Below are 21897 nucleotides of genomic sequence, written 5' to 3'. Positions count from 1 at the left end.
GACAATTTACCTCAAATTGTCAAAAATGGCAAGTCAACCTTATGATTCATTCTTTTCATTTATTATGTATATTTTATTCATCATTTATTGCTATTTGTCATACACTTATTATTTGCTTTTAAGCCTTTTACGATTATCAAAATTGTTTTTGCGGAAATTTTACCATTACACCGACACTCAAGTACTTCTTTTTTGCTCGCACACATTATGAGGCTGAGCAATAGCAAGATTGCAAGAAGACGTTGCTTAGAGCCATCCATTTGGCACCTTCAAATTATATGCTCCGGTTCGATGCAGGTGTGTGCATTGCAAAAGTTCTCAAAGATCTACGTAACTTCTGTAAGACAAAGAGGATGCATATGAGGTCAATGACCCAATTTCTTTCTTCTCGCCATTTGTAAGTGCACCTGAGAGCTCATTCTGTGTGCATTCCTTCTAGTTGGAGCCCTATTCTGAACCTGACCTGAATTCAATTATTTTTTTTTCTATATCATCCATTGAAGTAAATGTTGGTAGTGTCATGAACACAGTTATTCCTTTATTGGTCATCCTTGTGTGAAGACAGGAAGAGTTTGAGTTTTAGAGGATTTTATGGTCGTCTAGTGGCCTACTAATCAAGACTCAAAACTTGGGAAGTTTGGCTCGTGGTCTTGGGTTCCCTTCACCAGGGAGAAAAGGGGATTGGGTAATACTTAAAAAGAAAAGAGGAAAAAAGAAGATGAAAAATTTAGAGGTTTTTGTGGTGAACTAGGGTATGTTATTTTGCAGTGTTGATTTAAATTGCTGCATTTCCCTTGTTTTTTGAAGTAGCTGAGTGAAACCCTCCTGGACTCTTGGGTGTCACATTATGAGTGGTTCCAGGAGTACCCACCTAGTAGGGATGTCTTAGGTTCATGCAAGTGGCATACTCACCGCTTTCTTATACGAACTATAACTTATAGGAAGACTTATCAAAGATTTCTACTCTTGATACTATTGAAGTAGAGTTGGAATAGAAGATTCGTTCCACTCCTAGTTCTTTAGCATTCAAGTTTCCTACGACTATCAATCCTACCAAAGTCAATGAGAGAATTACGAATTATACTACGAAATGCTACGGAATACTAAGGTTTGAATCTAGAATAAGAATTAGGGGGGGAATTGAATCCACCTTGAATCCAACTTAAGAACTAGCATAGATTGTTGTAATCCAATTCTTACGTTCTTACGGTAAGAATTGGTCGTTCTAATCCCTAATTATACATGGCATCTCTACCAATTCATAACTAGCATATGAGGACGTCCACCCATTCTCATGGCGAATCAACGTCCTTCTAGAGTAGAATAGACTCTTACAATTATTCTAAGCTAACAAAATCAAATTTTCATTAAGGCTTCATCAAACCCCTCTAATGGAGGTTTAGCCTCGATTCATCAAACTATCATTTCCAAATGAAATTAAATAAGACATAATATAAAAATTCTGCCTTTATTGAATTTAACTAACCAATAACTGAAATCTAAATTAACAACTAAAAATTGAATAACAACTAATAACTGAATTTAGATCTAAGTAATTCAATAAATAATAAAATCGAATTTAACAAGAACTAACTATTTTATTTATCTAATGAATGATAAACAATGATTCAATACTTAATCTAAAACAAGGAATGAAAACTAATTAATAAACTAATTAAAATTCTCAAAACTAGATCTATAACTAAGGTTTAATGACTACTCTAATGGCTACCTTCTAACCTAAGCTAATTGATACTTAAGAGCTAAGTCTTCTATGTGGAAATGGAGGAGATCAGATCCACATTTTCATGCATGGGCTGAGGGTCCATGTTTTGGCCGGAATATCGAGCCCAAAGCCCAATTTCTTCAGTCCACATGCCCTTTTTCAGCTAGTTTTGACTTCAACAGGCTTTTTGTCCACTTCTACTCCTTTGATTGGGTCAATATTTAGACCAATGGAAATCTATTTTCGAGCCGGTCGTTTTGACATAAGGTACACCTAATTCCGAGGCCTGAGTCTAAAGATACGATCTTCGAAAGTTCTACTAACTTTTGTGTGCTGTTTCTGCCCGTCTTGGCCTTTAATCCCAGAACTTCTTAGCAACCAGCCCTTTGCTCCTTTATATCGCCAAAGTGGCACATTTCTGCACATAATTGAGTTCCATGCCTGAAATACATAAAAGCACGTAATTAGCATTAACTCTTATTTATTACTCGCATAATTGAGTTCCAGTGGCTTAAGGCATTTCTTTTGGATTTTTGCTATTATGGTACATGTGATGCGCGCACTTGTCTGGTTTAAGGCATTTCTTTTGGATTTTTTTTTGTAAAACACCAGATCTTGTACTTACGGTTGATTTATAAAAGTTTGACATGCCTGTATAAATTGTATAGTATACAGTTGCTTAATGATCACCAGTTGCTTTTGTTATGCGATTCCATTTTATTTCAAAATACTTGAATTTGATGTTATGCGATTTCATTTTATGTGTTTGCGATTCCATTTTATTTCAAAATACTTGAATTTGATGTTATTTCCATTTTTTATTTCAAAATACTTGAATTTGATGTTATCGATTCCATTTTATGTGTTTGGTTTTGAATTTGGAAGTGTTAGAATTGTTGGAAGTTGAATATGGAAGTTAAGAAAAAAAGAAATCAAGGTTCGGCAAAATTTCAGTCCCAAACGACATTGCCACACCGTTTAGACTAGGTCCCAAACGGTGTGGCCATGTCGTTTGGGACTAAGTCCAAACGGTGTGGCCACACTGGTCAAGAGGCAAAAAAACAGACAAGTTCATTTTTATCAAAGTTCAAATCCAAACGATATAGCCAAACCGTTTGGAATTAGTCCCAAACGGTGTGGCCATGCCGTTTGGGACTAAGTCCATACAGTCCCAAACGGTGTGGCAATGTCGTTTGGGACTAAGTCCAAACGGTGTGGCCACATCGATCAAGGGGCAAAAAAACAGACAAGTCATTTTTTATCGAAGTTCAAATCCAAACGATATGGCCACACTGTATGGACTTAGTCCCAAACGGCATGGCCACACCGTTTGGGACTAATTCCAAACGGTGTGGCCATATCGTTTGGATTTGAACTTTGATAAAAATGAACTTGTCTGTTTTTTTGCCTCTTGACCAGTGTGGCCACACCGTTTGGACTTAGTCCCAAACGACATGGCCACACCGTTTGGGACTAATTCCAAACGGTGTGGCCATATCGTTTGGATTTGATGTGGCAAATCAGGGCAAATCAGGCCTTAGTCGATCATTCGATTTTCAAATCACTCGATTGCCGTCCGAATCAACTTAGTCGATCGCTCAATTTCCAAATCACTCGATTGCCATCCGAATCAACTTAGTCGATCACTCGATTTCCAAATCAAATCAAATAAAAGCCCTAACATTATTTCCAAATAACATAAAAATCAAATCAAATTACACTTGTTCCAAATTACATCAAAATATCAAATTACATCAATATATCACTTAGTCGATCGCTCGATTTCCAAATCACTCGATTACCGTCCGAATCAACTTAGTCGATTACTCGATTTCCAAATCAAATCAAATAAAAGCCCTAACATTGATAACATAAAAATTAAATCAAATTACACTTGTTCCAAATTACATCAAAATACAAATTACATCAAAATATCATATCAACAACATACAAACAACTTAGTTGATAACATGTACTGTTAGGTCTTCAACGAGCTCGTTTTCCCATATTAAATTGGGAATGTTCAATGCCATAAATTGCAATTGCCTTGATGTCAAGGCCAAATTCCAACTTTCAGCAATATCATATCGAGCTCTAAGCCATTGGCGCATTACTGGAGGAACCGGACAATCTTCAACAAGTTCAACATTGACAAAATGATTTCCACCAACATGTGTGCTACCCAACACTTGGGTCATTCTCTCAGGATTTGCTTGGGTTCTCAGCGGCATGAGAAGGAAGCACTGACGAGCTCCTAAATGCAGAAGGACAACATTAAATCTTGATGCAAACAAGTATCCAGCAAAAGGAATGCTCATCCACTTATTTAAGGGTGCGTAACCTTCTTCATGTAGGATTTCCTTCATCGAATAAAAAACCTCACTTTGATTGTACAAAGTACAATAAAGGGGGAGGTTGTCAGTAAGCTCTTCGTACAACTCCCTTCTCATCTGTGGCCATTCTTCTTGACTTCTTCCTAATGCAATGCAGAAAGCTCTATAACCCGCATTGCCATCGCCAACGTGGTCATGGACTCTAACAATGTATTTATGCATTTCTTCAGGAATATCCAACCCATAATCCTTAGGACCCCTCGTCTTTCCAAAGTCTAAGCCATCTCTCACATTTCATAGTGTGACTGTTTTTGGAGAAGGCTTATTTCTTGGTGTGGTTGTTTTTTGTGCTTTTGGAGAAGACTTATTTGCTGGTGTGGTGTGGATGTTTTGGGTTGGTATTTTTGGAGAAGATTTCTTTCTTGGTGTGGTGTGGGTGTTTTGGGTGGGCGTAGTGTTTGGTTGTGACGAGACCCACTCTTCATGGTCACGTTGAGAATGTTCAAAATGAGATGGATCTCGCTTTGAAGAGCTATCATCTCCAGTTGGAAGCTTTTTGCTGCAGCTACCTTTCGGCCGACCTTTGGTTTTTGCTTCCTTACGAGGCGGTACTAGCCATGTACTTTCTGGTACGACAATCTCCATAAGCTTCCTAATCATAACCCTCTGCTCTTCTTCAGAAACCATTGCAAACCTATTCATGAACAAGTCCATCGAAGGTGTAACATCGGGACCAACACCTACTGACATATTGGGAGAAGCATACAATGTTTTCCAAAAGGGGTCGATAGCAGTCAAAGGGATGGACCGCTCTTGCTCTTCAAACTCAATTAATTCATGAGCACATGGCAGTCCATGGCTCGTGCTCAAATAACACCAACACCTTATCTCTCCAACTTTAACACGCTTTACGCGGGTATCTATTTCTTCAAATAACAAGTCCAAACACTTGCGTGAGACAAGGCCTCTGAGTTCACGAAACAAAGGAATCCGGTTGTGGTGCCGAAGTTACAATCATACTTCTCTCGAAGGTAGCTCCAATCTCGGACATCTGGATCTCTAGAATCGGGTGGATTAAGCTAAACATACTCAAAAAATCATGACAGTTTGCATTTCCTAGTACATGCTTCACCTGAGCATGAGACCCTTCAACTCTATTAGTCGTTGTACTCCCAAAGTGAAATGTGTTGGTCAGTCCAACAACATACGAATCGATCCCCTCGTGAGAAAACCAAGTCTCTCACAAATAACTAACAAAATTGAGTACTCACCCCCGTAATATTTTTCCAAAGCATCTCATCTACTGAAAATAACCTCTCTTCGATTTGATTACGTTGTTCCACGAGAACTGGACTTCTACAAGTTCTCAGTAGTTGGAAAAAAATATCGTGAATCGATCTTAGCACTTTTCAGGTGTTTTTAGAAATTTACTTACTACGTGTTAAAACTCCATAATTCCTTACTCACCGCTTTTCTTTTTAGAATGCCAATCTAGTTCGAGTAGGGATTTCATTCCAACTTCTAAGACAAGAATCTAAATGATCACAACTGAAATCTACACCTTGGAGAACTAAGTGAGAAGGATTTGATAGATAGATTTTTTTTTTACACAAGTTATCTAAAATTTGTAAGTTTGTTTTATAGTTAAATGAAAGAGAGAGAAAGATAGGGAATGATTAATCCTACTCATGCAAGGCCTAGCCACAAATCTTTTAGAAACAGGTCACTACCATCTCAAATCCCTAACATAATATACCTATCTCTAAACACATCATGCTAAATTTGTAGCCTGATCCTCACATGAGCATCATTAACATCTCAAATCCCTAACATCTCTAAACATATCATGTGGAATTGAAATGATATTTCATCTCTGAAATATCATTCCAACTCCTAGTTCTACTTTACAACAGTTGATCAGATATTTGTCAATCTCTGTCATTTTGGGACAAGATGAAAAATAGAACCTAAGTCTTTTAAGTAGTGATTTTGGAATCCTAAATTTGTAGCCTAATCCTCACATGAGCATCATTAACCCTCCCCTTGGGAGAGTTTTAGCTTATGATCCTAGGATTTGATTAAAACTACAAGTAAGATAAGTAAAAAGAGATAGAAAGAAGAAATGAATACAAAGCCAACTAATTACCTAAGGAAAACAGAAGTTTTTATTCAAGAACTAGAAGGTGTAGTCCTCCATTAACAAGTTACAAGCTTTTTTTTCTTAAAACTAAAAACTAAAAACTAAAAGTAAAGACATAGAAGTAAATGAAAAGTAAAAGTCAAGGAAGTAAAAGCTAGCTAACTCCCAAAATCAGCCCCCCTTTACATAAGAGAGCCTTTTTCTCTTCTCCCACGTGAAACACTCTCTTCTCATTTATTTTTCACTTATCCACAACTAACCCCCATTTGACACCTTTCATTTTTTTAGATAATCATCACCTAAATCCAACTAACTCATTAACTTCATGCAAGGTGTCAAATTTGCAACAATTATTTGCACCTTTGTCTTGACTTGCATGATGACTCATCAAATCTTATGGGCCCGCCTTAGTGGGTCCACGGCAAAGTCCAAAGGCAGTCCGGTCTTTTGGCATTTTACAACTTCCCGCCTATGCGTAGAGTTTGTCGCACTGATCATCGGAACAGCTCACTCATCGCATTCGGAGTCCTGGTTCATGAGATATGAGCTTTGGAAGTTTGACGCTTCTGTGCACGTAATCCCGTTTCTGACTGGATTCTGTACTATTTGAGTCTTTGGGCTTTAGTCCGGATTTGTTGGGCTTCACATGGGCTTGATCTGAAGGCATGTGTTTACTCCCTATTCCGTGCTTAAATACTGGCTTTATCATAATTTTTACATTAGTTGCTCCAACCTGCAAAAAGCACGAAGATGCGATTATTTCATGATTATTAAGCACAAAATTGACCGAAATGTTATGTCTCTACAGGTTTTTATAATACAGTTTTGGGTGTTTATCAGTAACTTTTGAAAGAACGCACATAGCGATATGCCATCTACATAGATGTTTGTGTGCGTTAGGGAAAACTCTGTCAGCGGCACTCATTAGGGCCAATTCCCTGTCAGACACGATCACAGATGGGCTTATGTCACCAAGCAAGCCACTAAAATGATGTAGGGCCCACTCATAGTCGACTGTTGTTTCAGACTGAAGCAGCACCTGACACACGGTGAAAGATTTCCACGTTGAAGTCACCCCAACAAACTGTACGAAAGGCCACCGATACCTGTTAGTTTTGTAGGTAGCGTCTAACATGAAAACTATTGGAAAAGTCCGAGCCAACTTAACACCTTCTGGATGGGCCCATAACAATCTCGTTATCTCCTCGGTATTCTCATCATGTCTCAACTCCTCAAAATAATGTTCTTTTGCTAACAACTCATGCAATCTCTGCAATTGAGTGAGACCGTTCATATCCAATTTCCTCACCTTCTGCCTTGCAGTGTAGACTTGGGATATACTAGAGATGTTATCATGATACCTATTCTTGATGGAATCCAAAATTTGTTTAGGTTTTATTCCACACTTACTCATCTCTGACAAATACTCGAACTCTGGAACAGTTAGTTGAGTAGCAAATGCATGTCCTTCAAGGGTCTTTGCCAATGGATGGTTGTGAACACCATTAAGAACGACAATTTTCCAACTATATATCGACAATGCCGCTTTGGAAAACACCTTTTAACTTAAATGGACATCCCGATTTCTTGGTTCCCAACCTTCTCTTATTAGCCATCTCTTCGCCTTCCTTCTTGTGTGACCGAGACACACCCGAGCACTTGCAAGCCAAATTCAATCTCGCTACTCGGTTTCCTTTGGCACACTCCGACTTTTCAATGACCACAACAACATTAACTTGTCTTCCTCTAGCGGTTGCCCAACCGATTGCCTCGCTACGTGTATGAAAGACCTAAACACATAAAAAACAACAACTATTATTAATACACTAATAAAATTACATTTAGAAAATTTAAAAAAAAAATGAAATCAATGCCTACTCAATCATACCTCTTCCGTAGTAAAAATTTCTGTTGTATCACTTAAAATCGGTTGACAATCCACATCATTTGAGTTTGCAGAGGATCGGTTCCCGGATAGCGGCAAAGAATTCTACATATAGAAGAATAAAACAAGAGTCTCAAACAATTTGCATTTAGTTTCAAAGTCACAAAAAAAAAAAAAAAAAAAAAAAACTTTTAATTAAATTTAGTCCAAACGACCCAGCCATGTAGTTTCATAGAGGGTCCAAATGACCTGGCCATGTAGTTCTATAGTGTCCCCAAACGACCGGACATGTCCTTTTATAGTGTTACCAAACGACCCAGCCATGTAGTCCTATAGTGTAACCAAACGAACCGGACATGTCGTTCTATAGTGTTTTCAAACTACACCGCCATGTCGTTCTATAGTGTTCTAAAACTACACCGCCATGTAGTTCTATAGTGTTCCCAAACGACCCAGCCATGTCGTTTGGGCTCGGGTTTTGCATTCATTCAAGTGTTTTGCATCCATTTATTCATTCATTCAATCAATCAAGTGTTTTGTATTCATTTTAATCAAGTGTTACCTCATTATTTAGGTTTGCACTTTGTCGTCGACGATTTCTCGGCATCTCATTTGCTCGACTTGTCGCATCTTCAAATTCTTCACCTTGACCTTTAACATTTTGTTCCACTTATTCACTTTCAACATATCTTCTATTTTCTCCTTCTCTAATTTGTTGTTGTACCTCAAACATTACCTCAAATGTTTCTTCTTCATCTTCATGTTCCATTTAGAGAAACTTAAGTATTCTAATATGTAGAGAAATTTGAGTATTCACTACACCATAATAGCCATTTTCTAACGGGCCTAAATTTACGTTAGTAACGGTTATATCTGTTATACATAGTATGACGGATATATTTGTTAGTAATGGAAGCAATCGTTAGAAAATATCAATAATAATATTTTTAATATTTTTTAGTAGCTTGGTCACGGTTATTCTAACGTTTACATCCGTGAGATAAATACCAAAAAATAAAATAAATTAACAAAAAAGAAAAAGAAAGAATGACAAATAAATAAAGCAGGCAACATTAGCTTAAGCTCAAGTTCTATTTTCATTCTCTCTCTCTTTGTAAAACCTTTGTAAAACCCTAACTAGTTGAATCAATGAATTTTCGTCTCTCCTCGCAAACCCTTTCAATTCCCTCTCTCTGTTTAAACGAATTCAGAGTTAAGTCTAACCCTTTCAATTCCAACTCTCCATGTAATCGGTTGGAGGAGGAAGACAAACATCTCGATATGCTCACTTTCACTGTAAAACCCTAACTTGATTGGAGGAGAAAGTCGACAAATCAAGAGCGCAAGCCGGGTTAACGAGAGCTTGACGGAAGGAAGACGAACTAGGTAAACTTCGATCTTAGACAAATTTGTGTCTCCTCTAATTCTTTGCACGACCTAATTAATTGCTTTTCTTTTTTGGTTTTAATTTGGGGATTAGTGTATCTCGACCCTTTGCTAAAAAAGGAGGTATCCTTGAAATTTGAGGTATGTAACGACGTTATCTGTCATTTTTCTTTTGTTGCAACAACTCTGGAATAATTAAACCAAGACTTGAAGAAGAACTGAAGAACTATATGTATGTATATTGAAAACAAAATGATGTGTTTGTGTTGAAGGGTGGATTTTTTCATGTTGTGACACGATAGGGGTCTCAAAACACGACTAAAAAGTGTCTGAATTACTTAACTTTTATACAAGCTAAGGTTTTATTTTGATGTAGTAGTGTGAAGAATAGGTGTGAAATTATGTGAAGTTTCCTGGAATATTGTGAACGTAATTGTTTGTCCTTAATTTTTTGTTTGGGTGTTAAACCTGCTTACTCAACTAGTATTCTATATTAAACCAATGAGCTTAGTGTCAACCTAGTAGGATGAATTCTATATATGAGGAAGGTTTGATCAATACTGGATGACGCACACATCTGTAGAAATATATGCATTTATGTAAGATACATATTTGTATCACTAAGTTAGCTTCCTTGTATTTAAGGTTGTAGAGCAGATGACAACTTGGGTATAAATGAAGGTGACTTGGAGCAACTAGTAGTCAATCGGCCCTGGTTAGTTTTTCTCTTTTATCAATTTTAAATTAAACTTTTCATTTTCGTTTATGTCACTAACAATGTGTATTTGTTTGATGATTGCAAGGTTCACAAAATTATATTGAAACTTTATTGTTGCTATCTATCGCTATTTGTGATTACGAGAACTCTGGTACATACTATCTATCCTTTTTGCATTTTTTCTTATTTGACCAATATGGAGTCATGCATGGTATCCTTTTGTTTCGTTCTGATTGAGCTGCTGCTTGTTGTATTGTGTTTGTATCCTGATAATGTAGAACCACCCCCCCCCCCCTTCTTCAACTTGAGTTACTTTCTGCTATGTGCCCATGAACTGTTCTGTCAAAATCTGTGTAACAATCTCAACATTAATTTTATTTGCATGTTACGGGTCCTTTGTTCAGTGCTTGTTCCCACGACACCATAACAGGATATTTGGCAGATTCATATTTGATTGGGGTTACAACATCATATCTTTTGACATATTTTGCTTAATGAAATTTTGATTGGGGATACTTGTTTAAATTTATTTGTGTATTTTTCTCCCTTTGCATCTACAATGTGTTAATTATTCAACACAAACGTGCTTTCTAAGTGCTTGATTTGTGCCAGATAGTATGCTTCACACTTGTTTATGGCGTAATTACTTTTGTGATTCGTCTAGTTAATTCCTTATGAAAGTTAACACTTGTAGGGAGTTGGTTAATTTATGGAGTAATGGAGAAGATGGTGAATAGGGTAGCCAATAGGGTGTTATGTAATCTTTGTAGTTGGAAGGGATCCATTTGAATGAAACCGTAGCATTGTACAGTGGCTGAATTTAGGCATTAAGTCATGCCAAAGTAAGTGTTTTCATATTTTTTTTTTCCCTTCACTTAGTCAAGTATTAATTCATGGCTGGCGTAGTTAGATCTAACTCTTTTTTCTGTTTTCCTAGAGGTGGATGGAGTTTTACCCGAAAACAATTCCCACCCCAAAACCGTTTCCATTGAAATTCCATGTTGAAGAATTATGTTAGTTTCTTAAGGAAAGGTGCAATCATACACAACAGGGTACTGAAAGTATGTTAAAATTGGTGCTAGAGATATTTTGACCATTCCCAAGGGGACTTAGTTGCAGTTATGGTTTGCCATCATTTTTTGATAAGTAATGAGTTTGCTCACAATCATTCCCTTGGAGGATGAGGTTCTGGTGCAAGGCTTGAGCCTGTCATTTGTTAAAGGTACCGAGTTTTCCTTTTAATTTTTATCAGTTCAGTTCTTCACTTTCCATGTTCCTACTTACATTGGTTTTAGACTTGCTTATTCTTCGACATATACTCTTCTTATGGTTATTCCAAAGCTAACCGTCATTTTTTCTTTATCGAGTACAGTTTAATCAAATATCATACTTCGATATCAGAGAAATGAGAAGAGGCCTAAAATTATTAACAAGCCACCTAAGTCTCTCTCTCCCAAATTATTCATTACATGAAAGGATAGGTGTATATACATACTTTAATTTACTAAATTCATTTCTCTTGATGGGGTTGCTTTGGAGCCAAACATGGTTGTTCGAGGGTTGAGTAACATAGTTCTTGGTTGTGTACATGCCCCCGCTGGAAGTTAAAATTTCATAGAGATATTTTAGAAGTTCTCTACTTAATATATTACCATTTGTAGGCGTAATTATATTAAATATATGTGGGGTTGCTGAATTGGAAGTGGGTAGTTTGTTGTTGAAAGGGATTCTCTTGTTGGGGTTGGATTGGATATTAAATTATTGAATTGATCTTTGGTGCAGATATAATGATAGTACTGATTTTCTTTGATCCTTTTTGTCTTTCTCTATTCTTGCTTATACATTTATTGTTGTGCGCATTGTTTGATACACTTGCCAAGATTATCTAATATGCCCCATATGTTTGCTTTAATCGCCTTTGTTTTTCTCGTTGGTATTTTGGTTGTGGTTGTGCTTGTTAGGTTGGGGTTTGTTTCAGTGCTTGCTTCTTCATCAGAACTACAGTGCAAGTACAGATGGGCTAGGGTACAATAATCACAGTATGCCGAGGCTTTAGATATGATGCAGAAATTTCCTCACTTACGTAATGATTGCTTAAGGGTAGGTAAGTGGCTACTTTCATCAAATTTTTACTAGCTATAAAACAAATGACAAGCTTGGGTTTCCTTTAGGTTTCTTAAATAAGTGGTCGGCAATTCTGAGATTCAGTTTCGTGTTACTAAAGACAAATGCAAGGTTCTTGGGTTTGTGAGAAATTCTTGTTATATTGTTTCTTTGTTTCAATGTCAAGGACGGAAAACATTTGGTAAGTCTTAAATATCGTTTCACTTTTTCTTTGGCCCAAGTTGCATTGCTTATTAAAGGTTGTTGCTTTGCTGCAAAATTTTTCTTAAATTTTTTATGCCAAACTATCAGTTCTGCAGGTGGTTGCAATTGTCGAGCAACCCCTTCTTTTACACGTGAACAAATCAATCTCTAGTTGAGGATAATATGGAAGACTGTTGAAAAGCTAGCTAGACTATGCAATTTGATTTTAGTTGTTAATGTTTGTTGATATGTCTATTTTGTATATGGTTGAAATGAATTAAGGAAAGAAGTAGAAATCATTAAGAGTAGGATTTGTTTATATGTATGTAAATTGGGATTTGGATTGAAAGCTTTGTTTCTATGTAAATTGAGATTTGGATTGGTGGCTATATTTTTATAATAATGTTTAATTGATTGGTGGTTTTGTTTATTGTTATTCATTTATTGATCAAGTTTGTACAATGTGATCTTTATAAGTGAATAATCATATGTGCTAGTGCTAGAGCTAGATGTGCAGGGAGGAAAACAATTTTACCAAGGAAAATAAAAATATTATTTTTTAGTTGGCTATACTTTACTAACGGATATTTCCATTACAAAAACAGTTACTAACAAAGTGACACATATATTACTAACGGATATATCTATGACATAGCAAGTAACTAAAGCGCGCTAAACTTACTAACACTTACATCTGTTAGAAATTACAAATTTAAACAAGCTATCAATAGTTGGCTATCCGTTACAAAGAATTATAGTAACGGATATAACTGTTACTAAAATTAATTTCAGTAACAGTTGTATCTGTTACTAAATTTGGCCTAAGTGACAGTGACACTCCAGAGATAACGGATATAACCGTTAGTAAAAATATAAGTAACGGATATAACTGTTAGTAAATGCCCTTTCTGGTGTAGTGATTCTATGTAAACCCTAAACTCTAAACTGAGTGAATGAGTATTCTATATATATTTGAAATTTTGATATATTTCGAATAATTGAGTGAAATATATTTGTAAACCCTAAACTCTAAACCCCCCAAATTAGTTTATTATTTACAATTGAATAAAAAAAATGGAAAATAACAAGTTTAGATATAAAACAAATTATTATTTTAGATTTGGATAATTGAGTGAAATATATTTGAAATTAATTTTTTTTTATGTCGGTACGAAATTTGTAAACCATAAACCCTAAACCCAAACCCCAAACCCCAAACCCCAAAACTAGTTTATGATTCAAAATTTGAAAAAGAAAATAAAAAATAATAAGTTTATAAATAAAACAAATTATTATTTTAAATAATTAAGTAAAATATGTTAGTACGAAATTTGTAAACAACTCTAAACCCTAAACCCCAACCTAGTTTATGATTCACAATTTTAAAAATAAAATAAAAAATAACAAGTTTAGATATAAAACAAATTATTATTTCAAATAATTAAGTGAAATATGTTGGTACGAAATTTCTAAACCCTGAACCCTGAACTCTAAACCCCAAACTAGTTTATGATTTACAATTGAAAAAATAATAATAATAACAAGTTTAGATATAAAACAAATTATTATTTTAGATTTTAACATGTTTTATTACATGTAGCATGTTTTATTACATGTTTTAACTTGGTTATAAAGATACTATGTCATAACAGATAAAGAGTGTAGAGTGCATGTAGTTTTATTGATGTAATTGTGTTGTTTCTAACCCAATTTTTTAAATCGGATTTTAATTTTTCTAATTCAATTGAAATCGTTTGAGTACGTTTGGGTGCGTTTGAGTGCGTTTGGAATCGTTTGAGTGCATGTCTACACTCAAACTACGTGACCAAGTCGTTTGAGTGTATACTCAAACTACATGACCACGTCGTTTGATTGTATACTCAAACTACATAGACAAGTCGTTTGAGTGTTACTCACACTAACACTCAAACGACTTGTCCATATCGTTTGAGTATACACTCAAACGACTTGGCCATGTAGTTTGAGTGTAACTCAAACTCAAACTAACACTCAAATGACGTGACCTTGTAGTTTGAGTGTACACTCAAACGATGTGACCACGTAGTTTGAATGTATGTACACTCAAACGATACGGTCACGTAGTTTGAGTTTACACTCAAACGATGTGATCGCGTAGTTTGAGTGTGCACTCAAGCGACGTGGTCATATCGTTTGTATGTATACTCAAACGACTTGGCCAAGTCGTTTGAGTATAAACAGAAACGACCCGGAGGGTTCGTTTTGGCGATACCGGTTGAATTGGTTACTGGGCTTGGGCTTTGATGGCAAACTTGTAATATGACAAATTTGTAAAATTTCTTTTTTTTTGATGGGTTACCCAATTCAATTTAATGAGTGCCCGATGGAATCACCTTAAAGAGTTACATCTCATTTTTCGCAAAAGGAACCTTGGATTTGTATAGAAAAATGATAATACTTTTTCAAAAATAAAACAACAAAAAGGAGAAAAAACAAGCAAAAGAAGTTGGAAAGAATCTAACAAAATAAAGAAAAGGATTATCGGGAAAAAATAATAATAAAGAAGGAAAAGAAAAAAAAGCTAAACCCTATTTGTGCTTTTGTTCTACTTCCTACTCTATAAATTTTGATGTGCTTTGCCACGCTTAAAGAGCTCACAAAAGTTGCAGAGAGTACTCAGTTGTATGAACTATTACTCGTTTTACAATGTAAAAGATGTTGAATTGTTGGTCCCACAATAAAGATACTGGTCCCACTGAATTATTTCAATGTGTAAGCCGTCTTCCAAGTCAACTCTAGCCAGGCCAAGTGACTGATTATCTGGTTACTAAGCCGTTTCTTAGAAAAAAATAATGTTATAATAACTCAAAGTCTCAAATATCCCTCATATAGGCTCATAATATGTGACTTGCAAGAAATTATAAAGGGTAAAAATGAAAAAGAAAAAGGGGCCAAATGTCTAGTTGACGGATGACCTACTGTAGATCAAGTGATCAACCAAGCACCGTAGAAGACCATGGGATAGATGTAAACCATCTCTATTTAAAGAGTGCAAAGGAAAATGTGAGAACTAGTTTTCAAAGCACACCAGCATTAACTTTTCTTTCACTGGAAGAGAAAATGGCAACTTCTGATCTCAGGACCTTCAGGTGTGATAACAATAATGAACTTGCATTACCAGTAGTTCCACCCTTAGTGTCCACCTACAATGATCGAATTCGACCTCTTCTCGACGTTGTAGACCAACTTCGACACCTTCAGATCATGAAAGAAGGAATTCAACTCCCTACTATAGTAGTAGTTGGTGATCAATCTTCTGGCAAGTCAAGTGTACTTGAATCACTTGCAGGTATTAGTCTTCCTCGTGGTCATGGTATCTGTACTCGTGTTCCCCTTGTAATGCGCCTTCAACACCATATCATTCCAGAACCTGAGCTTTACTTGGAATTTCAATAAAAAAGAGTATATACTGATGAAGACCACATTTCAGAAGACATTTCCATTGCTACAGATGAGATAGCTGGTACTGGTAAAGGTATATCTAACATCCCTTTAACTCTAGTAGTTAGAAAGGAAGGAGTACCTGATATTACTATGGTTGATTTGCCTGGAATTACTAGAGTACCTGTTCTTGGACAGCCTGAAGATATATATGAACATATATCTGGTATCATCATGGAATACATCAGTCCTAAAGAGAGTATAATCCTTAATGTTTTATCAACTACTGTAGATTTACCTACTTGTGAATCCATTAGAATGTCACAAAGAGTCGATAAAACTGGTGAAAGAACATTAGCTGTTGTTACTAAAGCAGATAAAGCTCCTGAAGGACTTCTTGAGAAAGTCGCTGATGATGATGTTAATATTGGACTTGGTTATGTATGTGTAAGGAATCGTATTGGAGATGAAAGCTATGAAGAAGCTAGGAGGGAAGAGGCGAGATTGTTTGGATCTCACTCCCTTTTGTCTAAAATTGATAAATCCATTGTAGGTATTCCTGTTTTAGCTCAGAAGTTGGTTCAAATCCAAGCTACAGGTATAGGAAGAAACTTGCCTGGTATCATAGGGGACATAAATGAGAAACTAAATCAAAATGTTGCTCAATTGAGCAAATTGCCCAAGAATCTGTCATCTATTGCTGAGGCCATGACAGTATTTATGCAGATTCTTGGCTCAACTAAAGAGTCTCTGCGAAAAATCCTTGTGAGGGGAGAGTTTGACGAATATCTAGATGATTCAGAGATGCACTGTACTGTTAGGATGGCTGAGATGCTTGATAAGTACACGAAACTACTCCAACCAAGCTCAGATGAAAGCACTAAGGATAAGTTTTTAATGGAGGAAATTGCAGTTTTAGAGGAAACTAAGCTGATTGGACCAGGGCCGTCTCAACCCTAGATGTGGCCTTAGGCGACCAATTCAAGCTAGGCCTTTTTTATTTTAAAAATTTATTGAAAAATTGAAAGTAGTGTGTGTGAGAGAGATGTTGAGAAGGAGAGACGTTGGTTAATATGTATTTAATATGTCTTTAATTAGTTAAGTTGATAAAGAGTGGAAAAGGTGCCATAGAAAGTGGAGATTCTTGCATATATTGTGGAATTTTATATTTTCTTTGATTCTTTGTAATTAAGATATCTAACTAAATGAGGACACTCCCACAAAAATTAAGACAACTACGCAATAGCAACCATTAGATTCATCCTATAACTCTAAGATGCAAATTGTGTAGTGGTCTATTGGATTAAACTTTCTTCAAACCAATTCACTCCTGAGATTTAGTGTGTGGGGAGAAAACTAAATAGACTCCTACTATCTTTTTTGTTTATTTTTTTCTTTATAAAAGATGGTAATATCAAATTTATGTAAGGAGAAATAAGGAAATTTGGAGGCCTTCTAAATTTGAGGCCTTAGGCGGCCGCCTAAGTCGCCTTATGGATGAGCCAGCACTGACGCTTACACTGGTTATTTATAAATTATTATGAGATTGTTTATTTGTTTTTGTGTTAGGGTTTCTTCAAACTTTGATAAAATTTATAATTCAATAATTTTTTAAAAATAAAATAAATAAATCAATGAGTATTTTTAATTAGTGATAAATTTTATTAATCATTATTTATTTGATTTTGAATATTAGAAAATTTTGTAAAAGAAAAATTATGTTTTGATTATTAATAAACTATTTTAAAATATTATTCTTTTCCGTCTTAATTTTAGGATCCGTGTCCTAGGTAAAATCAGTGGTGTCTATATGAAAACCCTTAATTGAACAGTTGCACTTATTTTTGAAAAAAAAAAATAGTAATGCCAAGCAGTTGTATTCGAATACCAATTAGTGGAATAGTGCCATACTGAGATCACATTGCATCTGATCACTTAAGACTAGTATACCGCAATGGCGGTGTCGACCGACCTTAACTCACCCAAGAGGATTTGGGAATTGGATTTCAGTTATGAGAGAAGGAAAAACTAAGAGAGGAAAGAACATGACATAATTGAGGTTACTAAAAAAGTAAGTACTCACAAAAATGGCGTTTGTTGTTCAATAATGCACTCACAATCAGTGGATGTTCGCTGGTTAAAGAATTATATGGACATTGTTGTAGGGAAGAAAGAGATGAGGGGAGAGGAGATTGGTTTGACGGTTATTTGAGATGGTGAACAAATGGAAAATGAAATGGAGAAGAAATGTTAGGGGTGGATTTTGTGAAGAAATTAGAAGCAGACAGACAAGAAGACATGGACATGACAATATATTTTTCGCCCCCTAGCGCAAGAGACTTCCTATGGTCGGTCAGATTAGCAAAAGCGCTGTGAAAAGATGGGTGAACGTACAGTTTTGAAACTTTCTTTTATATTTCAAAGAATGGAGAAGAATTTCAAATTTTCAACATGATGGTAGTATAAATGATTCATGAGTCTCGAAGAAACATATATGAAATTTTTGCTAACTTCGTTTATGCTATTGTTCTTATATATTTCCTTGTTGTTAGAATATATCAGAATTATAATATGTCCAATATGGAAAGTCCCATGTTTCTATAAGTGTGGACATCCATATCTAGTAGTTTCTATTATCATGTTTTAGGTTAGTATAAGTATGTAACTCTGGGTAGAGAACAATCTCTCTCAGACTCTCTCAACCTAAGAACTCTTTAACCCTAATAAATCTCTAGTCTTCTTTGGTCTTCTTCTTGGTGTCTTTAATATATCAATATCACAACTCTCCTAGCATCACCACTAACACAGAATTTAACATGGTATCGGAGCGAGGTTCAGTGGTATGCTAGGAGAGGAAACCCTCACCAAGAAAAAAAAATCAAAATCAGTTTGTTTTAATTTTCAGTATAGTATTCAAGTCAAGTTTCAAGAAGAAGAAGGATTTCTCACAAGAAAAGTTCTTATATCTCAATTCAAGTTTCAATTTTTTTCTCTGGCGGTTTACTGTTCACCGGCACTGTTCACTGTTTACTGTTCATGGTTACTATTCACGGTACTGTTCATCGTCATGTTAAAGTAAGTTTTTGAGATTTCGCTAGTGTTTAAAGTTTGTTTGAAGAATGCTAGGAGAGAGATCCGAAGTTTCTCAGTATTGGTTTCTTAGTATTGTTTCGCTTCCGCAATCTACGTCTTCCACAATCACTCTGTCTTAGCATCACCACTCATCAGTTTTCGAGATTTTTGAAGTATCAAGCCTTTGGAAGGTAGTTTACACTCTCATCCGAGATTGAGGGTAGTATTATTTGTATGCCGTTCTGGATGTTTGGGTTTCTAGCTTCCGCGCAATTGGTATTGATGCTGTCTTCTGTCTCAGTTTCTAGAACATGATCAAGTTGTTTGTTTGAAGTATTATAGGGGCACATGACCTCTATCTCACGAGGAATTATTCTTTCCATTTTCCACTGTTCCAGAAGTTCGCAGTCATAAAAAGGCGCGACCCACCCTCCACCCTCTATCGTGAGTTTTGTTTGATGCATGTTCTATTAGAATTTTTTTTGTGAATTAGAGTATGAAGTATTGTTTTTTGAAGTGGGCATTGGTTGGTTGTATAAGTTGGTATTTAGTTTTCTCAGTTTCAAGTTCAAGTCGGAATAGACAAGCCTTTGTATTTTTCAACAGCTTTGCATATTCCCACTTGAGAGGGGGAATAGGGAGATATGAAGACATTCAGTAGTATATGAGGGAAAGAGAATATGGAGACGTATGAGGAAAAGTACTCATGTCTCCATATTCCAACAAGCCTTGACAAACTCTTCATGACAAGGCAATCCACTATTCAGTCTTCAGATGACATCCCCACTCTGCAGCCTTCTTGATTCGTTCAGCAAATCAAGCCTAAACCGCAAACAAGTTTCGTGTAGCTTGATCAAGCCTCAACCGCAAGTATGTTTCGTAGCGAAGCGATCAAGCCTCAACTTTGCATCATATATGTTTCGTAGCAATCAAGCATCAACAACCAAAGTATGTTTTCGTAGCAGCCAAGCCTCAACTATGCATTATGTTTCAGAGTACCCATAAGCCTAAACGCAAAACAAGTTTCGTGTAGCGATCAAGCCTCAACTGCAAGTATGTTTCGTGTAGCGATCAAGCCTCAATCGCATATGTTTCGGTGCTTGATCAAGCCTCAATCGCAAGTATGTTTTGTAGCAGTCAAGCCTCAATTTGCACGTGTTGTTTCGGTTAGCAATCAAGCCTCAATCAGATCGCATGTTTTTGAGTACCCATAATAGTATTTTGTTGACATTAATGGTGATATTGATAGTAGCGACCAAGAAAACGCCCTTTATCAAGTCACCAAGTATTGTTTTCAATTTATATTATGACAACCATAACAATGAATGAAGTGAGTAGTAGCCAAGCAAAGACGCCACTACACCGGGTGTTATGATTTCGGTTTGTGATTGAGGTACACCTTCAAGATTCGTGTTAGGTCATTGCCTACACCGACAAGCGGTTTCGACTCGAACGTCTCAACAAATTGTTCGAAGTTCTTCAACCAAGAGACAGTTCTATACGAAAGGGGAGCGATATTCTTATCTTTTGTTTTTGTAATCCAAGTTGTAATTTGCATAGTTTGCGTAATTACGACGAGGGGAGTGTTAGAATATATCGATTAGAATATGTCAAGATTATAATATGTCCAATATGGAAAGTCCCATGTTTCTATAAGTGTGGACATCCATATCTAGTAGTTTCTATTATCATGTTTTAGGTTAGTATAAGTATGTAACTCTGGGTAGAGAACAATCTCTCTCAGACTCTCTCAACCTAAGAACTCTTTAACCCTAATAAATCTCTAGTCTTCTTTGGTATTCTTCTTGGTGTCTTTAATATATCAATATCACAACTCTCCTAGCATCACCACTAACACATAATTTAACACTTGTTTATAACATATGTTTGGATTTACGTTGCAGACCTTTACATGTTTGGAGGAACCGCGCGAGGAACTGCCTAAACATGGATGCAATTTCTTTCGCGAAAAATTTTACTGCAAATTTTAAGAAGCAAAAGTTGGTTGAAGGAAATAATAGTGGTAAGAAAGAAGATAGGATTAGTCATTTACCTGATGCCATGCTTCATCACATCCTCTCATTTCTTCCTACAAAGTATGCAGTTGGTACTAGTGAATTGTCAAAAAGATGGAGACACCTTTGGGCTTCACCAATCTGGACTTCGATGATACTCTGAAGCATTCGAAAAGTTCAAATAGTGAGAGAGATATTAATAACTTCATGAATTTTGTGGACAGAGTACTTCATCTCCATGATCTACCAAACATACACAAGTTCTCCCTCAAATGCCTTTACACCGATGATGAATCTCGAATTAATGCGTGGATCTCTACCGCACTAAAGCGTAAAGTTCAAGATATTTTTCTCGACTTAAAACCTGCCTTTCCTGTTCTCCCTATTAGCTTCTTCACTTGTGAAACCTTAAAGACTGTAGAAATAGCTGGAGTCAAACTGACTGATGGCTACTTGTACAAAATTCCCAACCTAATTCGTTGGTCAAGCCTGAAGGTCCTGCATCTTGATTCGTTAAAATTTATCTGTGACACATCAAACCACCTCTCTTTGTATTGCCCTGTCCTTGAAAAGTTTACTGTAAAGTATATTAAATGGTATAATATCGAAAGTTTTAGCATCTATGCTCCAGCACTTAAGAGATGCACTATTCAATGGCAGCTAATATTTGAGTCAGGTGCTTAAAGCGGTCTGTAATGCTAGAGAGCTAACTTTATCTCTCTCCTCTATAGCGGTGAGTCTTTTTCATTCCTATCCTTTTTATTTAGCCTAATAGAAAGGCTCAAGCTATTAAAAATGAACTTGTTCTTGTTTCTATTTACTTTGATTTCCTATATTTATTATTGTTACCTGATTATTGAGTGCTGATGTATTATGATGATTTTGGTTTCAAGGT

The 21897-nt window shown here is 36.0% G+C and overlaps 1 pseudogene across 1 annotated transcript; it reads left to right on the top strand.

Moving 5' to 3' along the window:
* Positions 1 to 15105: 15105 nt before the first annotated feature.
* LOC147477782 (dynamin-related protein 4C pseudogene) lies at positions 15106 to 18665 on the top strand (annotated as a pseudogene). Its single transcript, XR_015208068.1, has one exon. The product of XR_015208068.1 is annotated as a dynamin-related protein 4C pseudogene (transcript).
* The last annotated feature ends 3232 nt before the right edge of the window (positions 18666 to 21897 follow it).

The sequence above is a fragment of the Coptis chinensis genome, chromosome 9 (assembly GCF_015680905.1).
Source record: "Coptis chinensis isolate HL-2020 chromosome 9, ASM1568090v1, whole genome shotgun sequence".
Lineage (NCBI taxonomy): Eukaryota > Viridiplantae > Streptophyta > Magnoliopsida > Ranunculales > Ranunculaceae > Coptis > Coptis chinensis.
Note: the sequence above shows the minus strand (reverse complement) of the source record. Positions and strands in the feature narration are given on the sequence as shown.